The sequence below is a fragment of the Oxyura jamaicensis genome, chromosome 4, assembly GCF_011077185.1.
Source record: "Oxyura jamaicensis isolate SHBP4307 breed ruddy duck chromosome 4, BPBGC_Ojam_1.0, whole genome shotgun sequence".
Classification (NCBI taxonomy): domain Eukaryota; kingdom Metazoa; phylum Chordata; class Aves; order Anseriformes; family Anatidae; genus Oxyura; species Oxyura jamaicensis.
In genome coordinates this window covers 30,376,166-30,386,550 of record NC_048896.1, presented here as the reverse complement: position 1 = coordinate 30,386,550, position 10,385 = coordinate 30,376,166, and the positions used below count along the sequence as shown (strand labels likewise).

Genomic DNA, 10,385 nt, shown 5'->3' with positions numbered 1-10,385 from the left:
CTCTCTTCTCTGTGGTTCAAATGCTAAACAGGATTTTTTTAATTATTATTTTTATTTTTAATCAATAATTGTTTACCAGACAACTGAATGAAAAAGCTTCTAAATCTTTCAGTCCCAAGAAAAGTCTTAAGTTTCATATGTATACCTGCAGTCAGTCACTGGCATTCATTTCTACATAGTCATTCTTTTTTTGGTATTTTCTTGCTGTTAGCTCTGTCAACACTCTTGGTCATTCTATTCTTCAGATCTTGCCTTTCTGTCTTGAAATCTGCAGTTTCTTCTGTACTTGGAGCATGACCAAGAAATTGATGGTGCCATTTTATTACACTCTGTGTGAGTATGTGTGTGTGTGCATGTGTGAACACATATATGTGTGAATGTAAAAAGCATGAAAAAGGATGGGGCAGGCTTCTGGCTTTAAGTCTCTTGTTATTATAATATAGGACACTGAGATATTGTCTGAACCAGAGTCATAACTGAGGCTAAAGATAAAGGAAATTTTTTCACTTATTATATATACATATATTTTTCTGTAAAAATGAACTTTTCACAGTGTTGTATGTCTTCTTTTCAAAGGTAGGGAAAAGGTTTTTGCCATACCGATTTAAGAATTAGGATATACCAGATGAATTCTTTAGAAGCCCTCTATGAAACATCATGTTGTTTGGACCATCCTTTTTCTCACTTTCTGCAAACAATGCAGATCTTCCATTCAAAACTTCTCTGCAGGTTTTTCTTTAAGGGTCTCAAAGCATATTTAAGAAAAAGCAATTCTAAATAACACAAGTGACCTTTACAGGATATGCCAAATGTGTCACCCTATGTATCTGTACACATTTTATCTCTGCTTTATGTCATCAGAACTTCTACCCTATGCATATAAATATTTAGACTTTTCATCCAATATATTTATAAGTTTTCAGGTGTAGAACTCATTCATTTTTGTATGTGAACATTTGTCATCTTTAAATTATTCTCTACAACATGTCTTTGTCACTACTTGGAAGATCAGGAGCTCTGAAATAATAGATTCATCAGCTGAAATGACATTGACCTCTACTGAAGTTTCTGTGCTTTCTCTTGCACAATAAAGAACTATACAAATAAATGTCAAAAAAACCTTGATGCTGAAAGATTTAAAATGAGGTTATAGCCAGGTGAGGGCAAAAGATTCCTTGTGTACTAAAAATTATGATATCAGAAATTAGTAAGTGCTACCCAGAGGAAGACTTTAAATTTGGCACAGGTCATTGACAAAGCATCCAGGCAGAACAAGAGAGTTATCATACATAATTCTGTATGTCGTTGAGGATGTTTTTAGCTTTGGCTAACTAAAGAGGAAGATTTGCCCCAGAAGGAATAAACCACAGGAGATTCTCTATAGTCTTAGTAAAACACAATAGCCTAAGCCAAAAAAATGGTCAAACTTTACGTGACCTGTGTTAAGTGAGACATAAACAGTGATCCCAGGTGCTCTGCAGAGCTTGAGAAATTAATTGGCTTTATTTATTCTTGCAGGTTCACTCTTGTTCACACATTTGCTATTTTGAATATGTACTGATGCATGCCATATAAAACCATAATGCTCTTTTGCTTTGTTTCAAGTGGAAATTGCTACTCTCTTCCTCACTTGAAACCTTGACTTCTTAGTTAAAGCCATTTTAAAAGCTCATTATGAAAAATGAAAAATTAGCTTTAAAAGCAACAATAACAAATAAAACACAGGTTTGCATACAGCTGCTCTTCCAATAACTGAGCATGATTTTGCATGTGTAAAATGACAGATGGCAAAAATAGATAAATATTACATGTATATACATATTGTTGAAGAAATGCCTAATTAAAATAAGAATGTATATACATATTGTTGAAGAAATGCCTAATTAAAATAAGAATGACAAGAATTAAAGCTAAGCTTGTGCAATCATTTTCTTGATATCAGCACAGAGATTTTTCTAGGCACTTCCTCAGTGCTCCCTCCAGTATATTTTCCTTCTATAGTATTTAAGTAACACGTCTTCAAAATAGTGATGGAGAAAATATCTCTCAAAGGAGAACTGATTTTCAGATACAAATACTTTGAAGGTATTGGAGGCTTTGAAATGTTTGGAGGCTAGGAAGGTGCTTGATACATCTCTGTACAGCTTCTCTGTGCAACACCTACACAGAGCATATAATAAAAAAGGTAAAAAAAGCTCTTGATTCATGAGCAAGGGTTTAATACTGATAAGCAAAGTGTTGTTATAACTAGCAATATTCCCATGTCCTTCTAAGTAATGCATCCTTGCATACACTTTACATAAATAACACAATATAAATATTGTAATGACATATCTTTCAGTATTTAGAATGGAAAAAAAAAAAAACAACTTTTTTTTTTGGAAAATCCTTTTTTTTTTTTTGATGTTCAGTGACTATATTTCGAGGCAGTACATTTAGCAAGTATGTGTTTATTCAGTGATAAGTTTCAAACTCAAGAAACATTAAGTGCCCCTAAAGATCATACAGAAAATTCTGTCTAGAAGGAATGAAGAAATTATTGTTTGGGCAACCATGTCTTAGCTGTAAGTTATTGAAAACTACTCCAGATCCCACAGAAATCAGTGGAGAGATTTTCACTGACTTCAGTGAGTTTAAGATCAAGCAAATTAAAAGCTGACAGCCTCAAATTCTCTCTCCCTAGTAGCAGTAATACTTAATACCTGTTTGCTACTAACTACCTCTGTTTCTCTGTGCTCTGTACTTTCCAGATGTTTTGATGAGCACATGCTGTGTTTCTTCCCTCTGGCCCTGAAACGTTAACAGATTTCTACATGATATGTGCTTTGACTCCGGGAGACTACCATTGATGCAGGAAAGCAGGAGAACTTTACATTTTTTAATACGTTAAAGTTAATTCTCAATAACTGAATTAATTTTCTGATATTTTTTTTTCTCAGTCCCATTATTGTGGCTGCAAAAACTCTCTCTTTTATTTTTATTTTTTTTATTTATTTTTTTTTATTTTTTTACCTGATCATTTTATTGCCTCTGTTACATGAGGAAGAGATTGTTCCCTGATGGGGCTTCATTGTTGGAAAGCAGAGATTAGCTTTTACCGTTAATAACATAAACAGGGAAACACTGGGGAATGTTTGTCATAATGATAATGTATTCCATTGTGTGTGTTCATAGACATTTTGTTTATAACATGCTTAGACACAAATAAATTGGCTGAACTCATTTTTAAAGTAATTAATATATTAAAGTATTTTGATCCTAATTTTTTTTCTGCTGAGACATCATTATCCTTTCTAAATGGCAGAAATGAGAGATGAGGTACAGATACAAAATTCTGATACATTTCCCAGTTTCTACAGTAAGTCTTGACTCAAAAAAAAAAAAAAAATACAATATTTGGATCTATTTACATCTCTTCTGTAAGGATAGGAATTCCTTGTTTCCCATGCAATATTGAGTGTAGGAGTGGCAGCTGGTGTCACCTGTGGCAGGCAGGACTCACCACCACCTGAGCTTGGCTGGATGAGGGAGAAAATGCAGAAAGTGTTAAACAATAATTCTGAAAAGAAATTAATTTGAAACTTTGTATAGTTCTATTAAATCATCAGTGTAACAAGAAATGACGCAACGTGTTAGCATTTGCACTTACTGTTTCTGCTATATACAGGATCATTAATCTTCATTCAAACATTTACTGACTAAATGATTAACACTGTTAAACTTGTGCTTTTCTTACCAGACAATTGAGTAAAGGTAAGTTTCTTATAGCAGCATGCTTCAGCTATTGGAAATGGAGGTGAGGACACAAAAATATTAACTTCTCGTGATATTTGTCGTAGGGAAGCCATGAAGGAAAGTGAGCAATTGTGTAAGATGGCACAGGTTTTTATAACAACCTGAAGGCCAGAAAATTTTGGGGATATTTCCAAACTGGGGTTGAGATATAAATAGTAGAATTTGCTCTGAGGAACATAAGATATTAACAGCTATCTAAGAGTATGATATTGCAATAGGGAATTTGAATATATGTTTCCAAGTCTCTAGTTCCTGTGAGTTTGGATTCCTAGTCAAAAAAACAAAACAAAACAAAACAAAAAAAATATATGAAATAGGACCTGCCATGACTCTTACATCAGATGTTTAATGTTTTCAAATGAAATGTGACTAATCTCTTATTAATAAAATGCCTTTTTAAACAAATAAATGATCAAGCAGTAACCTGGAACATATTTTTTTTGCACACTTTTGAGGTCCCTGCATAAGTGCCATTTGGTCTGTTACTGCCAAGTGTATACCCATCCCAGAAGAGGCCTGGAGTTAGCTGCTGAAATATATCACATTAAGCAGGACACTTTAGAGAGAAGACAAGTAGAAGTCTTCTTTTTTGCAAAATTATTTTTCAGAATGGTTCAAAAGAAAAAGGTAAGTGAAAGAAATGAAAAATTCCATCTGGTCTTAAATAGTCATTCAATAGATTTCAAAATATATATATATATTTTTCCCTCCTTAGAAAATCACTGTCTTGGCAAATCCAAAGCTGTAACAAACAACTTGGATGATATCACAGTACCTCAAGAGCTCTTACATGTGGTTTCACAGTAAAACTGCCTGAACTGCATTTGATGCAGAAGAAACGGAGCATTTTTCAGAACCTGATTTCTTGGGGTGGAAGAGAGAAGGAAGTCACTCAGGTATATGGAGAAAATGATGGAAGGTTTTTTTATTTTGGGATTTTCTATTATTTTCCTATGGCCTTTCTTGGTCATTCAGGCAGCATCCGGACAAGTGGAGACCCTGTATGGAGACCCAAATGACCATCTTTCAGCTTTGTGTTCTAGTCACTGCAGCTCCACTTCAGCAGTAATTTCAAAACCTCATGGCATCAAATTATTTCAAGTAGGTTGAAGAGAAACATCTTTGGAAACACCTTTACCTTGCAGCCAATGTGAAATTCACATTGGAGGCTTTTTTTTTAATTTTTTTTTATTTTTTATTTTTTTTTTTACTTTTTCATGCCATAATAGGTGCAGGAAGAAAATAGGACCCGCAAGAAAATAATGAGGAAGGAAGTAGTGCAGAGGTGATTTAAAATAAAAGTTGAACATGAAAGCACAACAATGTCACATTGAACTTCCCAGTATATTTCTTTGAGGTATGTCACCATGGCCATTGGTTAGGTTTTGACAGCAGCACAATCTCTTTGATCTGAGTTTATCAAGGCAAAGACGCACTTTCTTCGCACTAATTGAAAATTTCCTCCCATGGTCACAACATAAGTCAGTAGATTTGCAGTCATATCAGTGGGATTACTTTACTTAAAGCTAACAAATACATTCACTGGAGTGTTGGGCAGTTTGGTACTGACTCTCTTTGCTGAGGAGGTTAGAAGTTACTGAGGCCAGGTAAAGCTCTTTTCACTAGTTAAGGAACCCAGAACAATACAATAAGGTAAATGTCACAAAAAAATGCAAGTACCAGGAATGCTGGCACATAGTGCTTGGCACAAATATCTGCATGAGTCCATTTATCACATAAAGGGACATTTCCCTCCTTAATGGCATTATAATGAGGAAAAGCTTAGTATTTAACTAATCTCAGCAACTGATAATACTTGTGGAGAATTTTTAATGCATTACTAATGCAACAGTAATTGCTGGAAATACGTATGTACAGGAGTCAACTGAAATTTGATTTTTTGCTTTCTATTTTTGTTTGCAACAAAATTTTCAGCTGTGATAGTAACAAAGGCTGGAGATCAATATATTCTCCAAGACTCATTAAAAACATACTTCACCGACATACTTTAACCTGCTGCTGCAAGATTTACTGAGTGATGGAAAAATCTCAACTTAGCATGATAATGTTTTTTCTGCTTTGCTAGCTTGGATTAATTCTGATGCTTCAGGAAGTGATCTCCAACTTTTCCATGCTAATAGGATGCTCTGAGCAGCATCTCATGTTGCTTTTCCAGTCAGCCTAAGGGATCACATACATCTGAAAAGAGGAAGATGCAAGCAACATCAGAGGGCAAAAAACTGGTTATGAGTCATAGCTTGGGAATCACAGACCTAAATCCAGCAACCATATTAATATGTTGTTGAACTGCTACTCTGAATCAGCCTGGGACTTTGTTACCAGGGTCTGTTTCTCTCTTTACTGCAGAGGTGAGGATGTTGAAAAAGACCATGTCACTTCCTTTTCATTTGTAAAGCTAGCTAAAATACCTGCACCTTCTTAATTAAAAGTGACTTTGCTGAAAATTCTAGGAAAAAAATGTTAGCAAATCTAAAAAATAGCTTGGTTTGGTTTTTACTATTTGACAATTTCAGTCAAGAGTTAATTATTTGCAAAGATCTAGTGCTCAATGTGTTACAAAAATATTATTCTACTGCCAGGTACAAGGGAGAAGCAGTATAAGTTTGTCAGGGAGTATCAGTTAAGTTTAGTAAAAATATCTATAACTCTGTGAGAGCAAGTTCCTCACTCACCGTAAGTCAGATGACAGAGTTTTTTTCTTTGGTTGTTTTTTGGTTTGGTTTTGGTAAGCACTACAGCAATGTAACAGTTTTTGCTTCTCAACATATATCAGAAGCAATAGATATTTTGTGCAAATAGACATGTTTTATTCTGCATCAGAGCTGAATGCATTTGTAAAGGTAGCCCCACTATGCTTTTTTTCTTCTTATTCCCAGTCCTTACATTTTACCATCATTAATATGCAGCAAAATTAAAGCTGTCATCCTTTCCTTAGAACTGATGCATATGTAAGTATAATGACTTCATGTATTACAGTGTTGACCATCAAATTAGACTGAGATTAGTTTAGATTTAATATCTTTGTTCAGTTGACCTGTGGTTGACTTAATCAAAGACCAGGAGTGAAGTGTCATAATTTCCCATTAAGACCAAAGAAGCAGATGCCAGATAATTATCTGTATTTTCTTGAATACTCACAATTTTCTTGATACAGAAAAAAAAAGATGCCCAACAGATGTAAAAGGTGCCATCTTGGGAGAAAAAGCTGTATAAAACTCTTTCTTAAATTTACCTCTTATAACCCAAAGCAGCTAATGAATATTTCCCAAGACATTATGCTTTGTACCCCGATTAAATATCAGTTACAGTTACACTTGCAACATTATTATGATCCCAGTTGTCTTACAAGTATTTTACAAAATTACTCAGTGTGACAAACCACTTCTTAAATTATCATTCTTGAATAATATCAAAATACCCTCATGAACCTTAAAGCATTTTTAGTCCAAGAAGCTAGCATGTTATACCTTTATTTATTTATTTATTAACTACCCACAGAATTGCCAGGCTGCTAGGCATCTATGGGTATATCTTTAGGCACTCTATTGTTTCATAGTTTTTAGAAATGAGAAGTAATGATTATGTCAAGAATGCATGATGCAGTCAGCTGTGATAACAGGGGACTGAATTAAGCAGCTCCCTCAGTTAGCTTGTATTTTGATGTTCTGTTGCCTGCTACAGCTTAACTTAGGATTCTCTGAGTATGAATACTGCATATAAAGCATTAGTTAGAGCACTTCTTCCATCACAGTTATGTGAACTGGACTTTCTTTACATGGGAAGAAGTGTACAGGGAGGAAGGTTTTATGACTGGTTCTCGCTCTAGTATTGAGTGTGGAAACAGCTGGAATATGCACAGTGGATATGTAATTGAGATGCAGCAGGGACCAAACATAGGCTAGATATAGCTTTCTATGCTTCTCTCTTAATTTGTCATAAAATGGAAACATATGGAACAAAGAGCTATTTGGACAGCTTTGAAGGCAAAGACGTTGAAAACAGAAAAACTTCATGCATATTAAATATGAAAGAATTTGGATCTAGACAATTCATAACATGTAAAGGGTAAGATTCTTAAGAAAGTGGTGCTCATAGATTCCAATAAACTTACTGAGAAAGTGTCAAATGTCTTCATCAAATAGACAAAGTTTAAAAATATTGCTTGAATGCAAAATAATTTGTTTATATTTAATTTATCTAATCAATATATATATAATTTACTTTAAAATGGTTATATTAAAAATTTCTTTTGCTGTAAATAATCATGAAGCCTTTTTTTTCTTTTCTTTCAGCGAGTAGAGGTTTGGAGACATATCGAAGGCTCAGAAATAGTGGGTACTTGAATGCCTCTAAAAATCAGAATTTTCTTAAAGCCCTTGAACTATGTGGACTATTGGTAATGTTATGAAGTTGTTCCCACCTGATGTCTGACAAACATCTTTTTTTAGAGGAATGGTTCTTTGCTGTCAGTGGAAGCATTGCCTTTAATCTACAAACCTTTGCGAATGGCTTCTTTAAACATGAAAATGGTATTTATAGCTTTTTCTGTCATTTTTAGCATTAAAACTTGGAGATGGAGCTACCTCATCAGAGAGGGCTATTCTACACCTGAGATTCATTTTCATTGAAGGCGGTGCGAAGCAGACATGAAAGAGGGCAGAATGAAAAGGTTTGTGCTCTGTCTCCCCATGAAGTACATAAATGTAGGATTGTACTGCCATTAGTGTTGTTGAGCCAGAACATTTCTCAATTGCCAAAATCACAGACAAAAATAAAATGATTCACTACTGGCAAAACACTGTGTATAATATACAAACTGTAATTTTCCCATTGTGCAAAGAGTTTTACAGTCTATCTTTTTCAGTAAGCTTTGCACAGGGAAGGCTTTCTTGAATGGGTCTGGAGAACAAGTCTTATGAGGAGTGGCTGAGGGAGCTGGGACTGTTTAGCCTGGAGAAGAGGAGGCTCAGGGGCGACCTTACACACTCTACAGGTACCTGAAGGGAGGCTGTAGTGAGGTGGGGGTTGGTCTATTCTCCCACATGCCTGGTGACAGGACGAGGGGGACTGGGCTAAAGTTGCGCCAGGGGAGGTTTAGTTTGGATATTAGGAAGAACTGCTTTACTGAACGGGTTGTTAGTCACTGGAATAGGCTGTCCAGGGAAGTGGTTGAGTCACCATCCCTGGAGGTCTTTAAAAGACATTTAGATGTAGAACTTAGGGATATGGTTTAGTGAAAGACTTGTTAGCATTAGGTCAGAGGTTGGACTAGATGATCTTGGAGGTCTCTTCCAACCTAGACTATTCTGTGATTCTGTGAATGAGAAATGACCAGCAATGCAGCATTATTTATGCGATTGTTTGCACACTACTTATGATACAGAAAGAAAAAAAGAAAAATATTATTGTGCCTGTTGCTGTGTGCAGTCTCATATTTAACAATGTGGTAAGTTTAAACTCTGAGTGTAAAGTCTAAAAATGCTATTCTTCATCTGTTTTCTAATCTGAAGTATTATAGGCTTCATATTTACTCATTAAATGTAAAGTTCCCCTTAGGTTTAAAAAGAGTGAAGTGTACTTACTGTTCAACTTATTGTTCTTACAATCAATTACATTTATTCTGGCAGTTTGCATACCTGCCTTGTCTGAGGCATACCTGTCTTGTTCATATAGAAGAATGTACAGCAAGCGTGTAAGTAGAATAATCATTCAAGAATAAATATTTTCTTCAGTCCATTAGGAAATTTGGCAATGGAAACACAAAACTAAGTGTTATTTTTAGAAGCTTGGACAGTAGAACCCCGTGAAATGCTATAATAGAAATGGTAAAATACCTTTTCACGGGACAACATTTTACTTAAAAGGCAGACAAACTTTACATTATTAGAGACAATCATGAGAAACATTAACGAGTGCAGCTTATCACTAGAAACACTCCTCCAGAAGGACACATTTCAGGAGACGGAATTTTTAAGAAGTTCCTGTATACCACTTCCTGAAGCTTGAAACTCCCCTGTGTTGCAGAACCTGGAAAGGATGAATTTTATGGTAAGATCACAAATTGAGAAACGTGCCTATTTTAAGCATGCACCATGTAAATTGTGAATTTTCATTAGTAAATATCAATATAAATCAGCAGGTTTAAGTCTTCTGTATTTACATGCAATAAAAATATAAGCTGGTCTACAAAGGGCTAAAATTATCATTGCCTGTTTTCCCAGAAGATAGTCCCACCTGAAAAATTTATCCCACCACTGTATGTAATATTTTTTGTATGCACCTTTTAATTGATAACTAAATATGTGTGAACATTGTTTATTTTTAAAGAATGCAGAGTGACATCCCTGTGAGTACTGTGCTATGAGTCAGTGTGTCAGGGCAGTTTCTTCGGTGGTTTAATGTTCCGTGGTTCATAACCTAGCAATGATATGTTTCAGGTGATTCCAATCCTCAAATATATTCTTGCCATATGTCTGCATTTCCCTCCAAGGGTATATCCATCAAAGATGCTGACAAGCAGCACTAATCAATGTGTATCAGAAAGGACTTGGTTACAGCTCTGGTGTGAA

The 10,385-nt window shown here is 35.0% G+C and overlaps 1 long non-coding RNA gene across 1 annotated transcript in view; it reads right to left on the bottom strand.

The window, feature by feature from the left end:
• Nucleotides 1-3,462: 3,462 nt before the first annotated feature.
• The window catches only part of LOC118166435, a 157,704-nt gene continuing 150,781 nt past the window's right edge, over nt 3,463-10,385 (bottom strand). The window contains exon 6 of the long non-coding RNA XR_004750499.1: nt 3,463-3,896. This is a non-coding gene — a long non-coding RNA (uncharacterized LOC118166435). The remainder of the gene's footprint in view (nt 3,897-10,385) is intronic.